Below are 6,635 nucleotides of genomic sequence, written 5' to 3'. Positions count from 1 at the left end.
CATATTTCCTGATATAAATTTACACATCTGCAATATATTGTCTCACCTTCATACAATTATATCAAATTTATTTTGACTCATTTCCTTCATTAAAGTCTCTTTTTATTTTACCATAATTTTTAGTTCATCAGAGAATGCCAACCACAAAAGTCATTGTCAACTAGGATGACAATCATGATAGTCATAGTTGACACATAAGATGATTGCGTCTGTCACTATTAGCATAAGTAATGGGGCAATTACCACAACATCTATTATTGATATGTACCACATGGGGATGATAGCCAGGAAAATCCTTGATAGGAATGATGACCATCCTCAACAGGCACATAGACTGTTATCAATGTGCATGACAATCTTGATTGGTGTTGATGTAGATGACACCCATGATGATTGACGACAATGTTGGGTTCGGTGCCTTTGGTTCGTCCTTAGAAACACGTTTCCATGGATGCAGAAGTGTGTCAATCCAATTCATAATCGATCTTTAAAATCAAACATCGAATGTACCTTTTGCGGAACTCGTTCCAGCCTTGACTTTACCGCTCCGAGATCATTCTGAAGCCTTTCACGCGTCCGGCCTCTAGAAGTATCCACGCGATCACTCGGCGCTTGGATCTCCATGTCTTCTTATTCAACTCTTCTTAAAAATCTAGAAGATCTTCTCACCATGAAGACACTCTCTTTTTGATGAGTGGAGAAGTGATACAACACGACACCGGGACGACCGATTCGTGATAAATCACAGGGAGATGTCATAATCATGATGTAATGACAAGCTGAAATGCGCGAATGTACACATCAAAATACAACGAGAAACCAAATGATAGTCCCCTGATCCAGGGCGTAAGCCAAGGAACGACACGGGAGATGTCGAGCTGGGCCTGGCTCCCAATAACTCGTATGTTCAACTCGAGCGCCAACGAGGTGGGGAGTGTATTACTGCCCGCGCGAGTCCACCGTCGTTGTGAGCGAACTGATCTGACAGCGTCAACAAGAACCCTATCGCAAAGTGGTGGCTAACCTACAATATATATGTATATACCTGAACACTCGAGCAGAGGAACCGTTGGCAATCGATAATGAGAGAAGTAAAGATACTGCGAAATGAGAGGAGGCAAGAATGAACCTGAGAGATCAAAGTTCCATGCTTGGTGGGCAAGGAAGCACGACTGAGGAGGTGGGGTAGAAATGATACTGGTACCACTGAGTATCGAGAAGTAGCCCGTGTGGAAAAGGGACCATTCAGGAATGGCTCAAGTCGGGAGAGAATACCATTCTGGTCCACTTCTCACGAGTCCGCTCTCGTCGGATATTGACCCCGAACAGGGGTAGACCCGAGGTGCCCCACGGACTCAATGCCATGAAGAGGAAGTAACAGAGTGAAAGTCGAACCGTCTAGTGGTGGGGGGGGGGGAGTGAACACGCTATAGTCGCGCATTCACACTGCCAAGAATAGGTGGTCGGTTATCAGTGTCAAGTGCCGTGAGCAAGGTGACCAGAGAGAGCGAGATGAATGACCACAGGGCCGCTGGTGGCCTGGATGGAATCCGGAAGTCAAGCTAGCGTGGCAGAGATAGGGAGTCGTAGACTTTCGCTCGAGGACTCCGCGCCAGTGGCACGAATGACCACGCCCACCGAAAAGAAAAAAAAGAAACCATGGTCAACCGACTTGTTCTTGGTCGATCCCGCGGTCACGGTGCCCGTCGATTGTACAGTACTTAAGTCGGTGACTTAGCCCGCTTCTTGGATTCTCATCGGTGGGCCAGATGGAGGCGGGCCCCATCGGCAGTGCAGTGCAAGAGGGGGTTGGCCATATTAGCGAAGAGCACACTCCAGCAGTGAATGATGGCCGAAAGTCGCCCGACCTTTGGTCGTTCAGTCGGGGAAGTTGCATGACAAAATGAAGGGGGAGGGAAGGGCTGAAATTCGTGAGAGAGAGAGAGAGTCACTAAGGAATATTTATGGAGGACGATGGAAGTGGGGAAGAGAGCAGTGGAGGAGAGAGAAGGGAGGATGGTGGAAGGGAGAGAGGGGGTGGAGGGGGAAAGGAGGAACGATGACAAAGAAACCCTAAAGAAACTCAAAGTATGATGTTTTCTTTTTTTTCAACAATAACTCTTCTCCCCAACGAGCCTTTCCCCTTCCTCTTATAGTGAATGGAAAGGTTGGGGGGTGGGGGGGAGATAGCGGTGCCCTAATGGGCCACTTTGGGGAAGAGAACGACCTGGTAGGCTTCCCCTCCACTCTAGTGGGTGTACAAGCTCCAAAAATACACGACGAAAAAAATCCAAAAAGGAGAAGGGGAGAAGGGGGGAGGCCGAACACATACAGGTAGAGGCCTCCCTACAATTCATGGTAATGGAAAGAAAACAACGATGCGGCGTGACGACAAGAACTCTGTAAAGATGATAAAATGGCATGAACACGAAAGAAACAATGTGGTGCGGCGACGACTTAAACCTGGTAGTGGAAGTCTGGATTCTTTGCATCAGCTTGGCTTCCATGGTGTGGCTGATGACGAATTGGGGTGTGTTTGACGAGGTGGTCCTCCGTCAAGAATATAGTAGAGAAAGGGAGGGCCTCTCAAATCTGGCTTGCATGGGTGCTTGAAATGAGAGCCCTTTCCCTCTTTATATTTCACTTATGGTTTTTTCTCAAAAACCCTAAAAGTAAAATATATCCACCAATGCCCTTATGACCTTATGCGTGGACCCTCTAGGCCCATGTATCGTTCTAGTTAATAACTTTAGTGGCCCAATAATAATTATTGGACAACCTTATTAATTAACCATATTGACATATAGATTAATTAAATAAGGATCGATTTACCCCAATCGATAGGTTAAGTTTCATGCCTGTAGGGTGCCATTCTACACCTCATGCTCTAGAAGATACTGAGTAGTGTTGAACTCTGTCATGGAACCTTTATCTTCATTGGTTACCGTATATGTATAATCCATCATCCGCGCAAGACCCTCGAATGACTTAGTGTATGGTTTATCGTCAAACCCTAATCCATCATTTGATTAGTACTGATGCGTAACGGGGATCATTGGAGAATTACATCTCCGATATCCTCACTACTTTGGCCAAGGATTTTTCTTCATTGTCTTCCTTGAGTCGATCTCCTCTTATACCGAGGGTGGATGATCCCGTCTTGACCACTCAATCATCTCCGTGAGCTTCTTACTATATCTGAGCTATGATTTGTTTGAATTCCATGATTAGAGGCTTGTAAGTCAGAGTCAAAATGTAGTCGTCCATTTACGAGATGTCCTTGGTGTCTTAAGTCAGTGTATCACTTATACAACCATGACATGAATCAATCTGGTTGACGTTTAGGTATACTATCATTCAAGGATTCGTGTGGATCAATTCAGTGAACTCTTTCTCCAAATAGCGCTCACAATCTGTCCTTAGTGCTGCCACACTTATAGTCACAAGATCAGCTATAATTATCCTATAAGTAGGATCAACTAGTGATATTCTATTCGGATAATTCGATGTCTGTCCCTCGACTATCTATCGAATAGGAATATTTGGAGTACACGTTTAAAGATTAATGATCACTATATTATGATCTCATTATAATTCACTAAGTCATTGCACGTATTCATGGACTTCATTTAAAACATCACACAGAAAAATAATGAACGTACATATTTTATTTAATGAACTTAAATAAACATGGTAGTGTGATTGGCTTGACGGCCACATAATATCTATCAGACAATGGGTAAAGTCTAGTGTACTCATTCTCTAATGCTCTTTGTGTCTTTTGCTCTCTCTGCCTCTCTGTCTTGCTGTCACTGATTATTTTTCTTTCTCCCTCTCTCATTATCTATCTCTCATATTCTATCTTTTATGCTCTCTCGTCCCTTCCCTCTCTATCTCTCTCACTATATATGTCTGTTTTTTCTCTCTCTGTTTCACTCTCATGATCTCTCGCTAGCCCATTCTCACTCTCTTTTCTTTCTCTCACTGTCTCTTTATCTCTCAAGCTCTCTTTCACACTCGCTCAATGGTTCAGTTTTTGTCTCTCTATGTATATATATATATATCTCATTTCCCCTCTCCATCTCTCTAGATGTATCTCTCTCCCTCTCTCACTCCATGTCTCACTTTGGCTCTCTCGTATTCTCTCTCATTCTATTTATGGCATCCATTCTATCATCCTTATTCTCTCAACCATTTTATTTTTTTAATATTCAAATGGCAGAAATCAAATGCCATGGACAAATGAGTAATATACATCCCTTCAAAAAGCCTAGTCCTAGTATGCCATCAGTATGTTGATATGGATAATAAGGATAATTCATTTCCCAAAACCACCGCCTTATCAATGAGGACCAATACTTCCTTGAATCTCTTATATGTCTTCTCCTTCAAGACCCAAAACATAAAACAACTAGTTGATGCCGTTAGAGACTAAGACTACATAGTCTTTACCTAAGGAACACAGTTACTCTTTTACCATTGACCCATATCCCAAAATCACAATAATATAAATGAGTCGGTGATAAATGACAAAATTTTTCTCTCAATTCTGGGATATTTATATCCGAGGACCCAACATGTGGCCAACTACTAGATCTAGTTTGAGAATATGATCTAGACTTTGCCTGAAGCAACTGATTTCTACTTTGCAACTGACTCATTTCCCAAAGCCACTGTCTTGTTAGTGGATAAAGTAAATGATTTTGCCCCAGATTTGAATACCTTTAGTCTTGCATAACCAAAGCTTGACAACTGGTGGATGCAGTTCCATAATGCTAAGATGCTAGAGGGCTTGGGCATTTGATTAGAACATTCATAATATCGATTGGACTGATCATTCTATCCCCCAAATTTGGGACACGATCATCAAAACCCAATGTGGGACACAATCTGACCAGCGGGTTTGTTTTAGAAAAATAATACACATGTTTTTCTTTATTGAGGAGAGAAAAATATTTGGGGAAACCTCTCCTAAGTGCTTTTGCAAAATATCTCTCTCGTGCTCTCTCTCTCTCTATATCTCTCTATTGCATGGTGTGTCGCTTGCCATTGCTATTGCCCTCTCTTTCACATGGTATCTTTCTCTCACCTTTTCTATAGCTCTATCATTCGTTCTCTCAATCTCTCTTGACATATCTCTGTGTGATGTCTCTTTCTCACACACATGGTATCGTTCTCACACACACTCTCTCTCACTGTTACTCTCATCTGCTGTCTCGTTATATATCTCTCCTTCTCCATCGTTCTTTGAAATGCATAGGGAAAAAGTGACACAAAGACTAGTGGTTTAAATGAAGACTATTTGTTATGCTAGTTCTATTGATTCTCTTGTGTATAATATGGTCTGCATAGGAGTAGATATTGCTCATGTAGTTGGAGTTGTGGCCAGGTTTATGAAAAACCCCAGGAAGAAGCATTGAAGTATGGGGAAGCAGATTGTCCAAAATCTGAAGGGCTCAATGAGAAAGGTGATATCTTTGAGATACAAAGTTCTCTATCAGAAATGGAAGTTGTTGATTCTGGCTTTGTAGGTGATTTAAGTAATCAGAGATCTACCACGATATATATAAGATTGCGATGGCTGGTAGTCATGAGCTGATGGTCAGCATTGTAATGCATTGTAGCTCTATCTACAGCCAAGGTAGAGTAAATTGCAGCTAGTGAAGCGATAAAGGAGGCATTGTGGTTAAATAAATTGATGAAGGAGCAAGGGATACTAACAGAGGAGGTTCCTTTATTGTGGCACAACTATAATGCTATATGCTTGGCAAAGAATTACGTGTACCATCTGTATTTAAAACATATTGACCTATGGTATCACATGATCAGGAAGTTCCTGAATTTGGATGGCAATGCTCTTTGAAATGTGTACATGAAGGATAATTACACTGGAAAGTTGAAGAAGGTGGTCTTGATGGACACATTGTATTGGTGATTGGACATATTTCACATGGGAGGTGCCTTGATGGAGTCGGAGCAACTGCATGATGACGGGATGGCATGTGCTTGGAATGGGTTGTCTTACAAGGTGGTGATTGTTGGAATGTGTCAAACCCCCAGCCCAGTGTTATAGATGTAAGGGGTTGACTTAGCACATTCTATAGTTAGTTTTAGATCCCAGAAAATAGGATAGTGACCAGTTTTTAGGGGTTCACTAAGGCATTAGTTTGTGCCTATTTGAGGCCTTTTTTCTTCTTGTCTTTTATCCCAGCACTTGTTCTTCTTGGACGCACTTTTGAACAAGAACTCTCTTTCTCACTCCATTTGTGCTACGGGTATTCTCTTGACAGTGATGACACCGGGACATGATGGGTTTGATGACGACATCTCTGGTATTATCCTTGCATTAGTTCATTGATAATCATCATCATCATCTGGATTTTTTCAGGTCCAACGACGCTTCTGTGACTGCTTATTCCCAACATTCTCTCTCTCTCTCTCTCTCTCTCTCTCTCTCTCTCTTGCCCCTAAGGACAACAAATACACAAGGAGAATGGCCTAGGAAGGGAAATGGATAACACAAATCTTCGTAAAAGCAGTCAACAATAGGGAATGACAAATGCCATCCGTCACAGTGACATATCCGTGATGGATGACGTGATAGTGATCAATGACATTTTTTAGCCCCATGAGGG

The sequence above is a fragment of the Wolffia australiana genome, chromosome 4, assembly GCF_029677425.1.
Source record: "Wolffia australiana isolate 7733 chromosome 4, ASM2967742v1".
In the NCBI taxonomy this organism is placed as follows: domain Eukaryota; kingdom Viridiplantae; phylum Streptophyta; class Magnoliopsida; order Alismatales; family Araceae; genus Wolffia; species Wolffia australiana.
Note: the sequence above shows the minus strand (reverse complement) of the source record.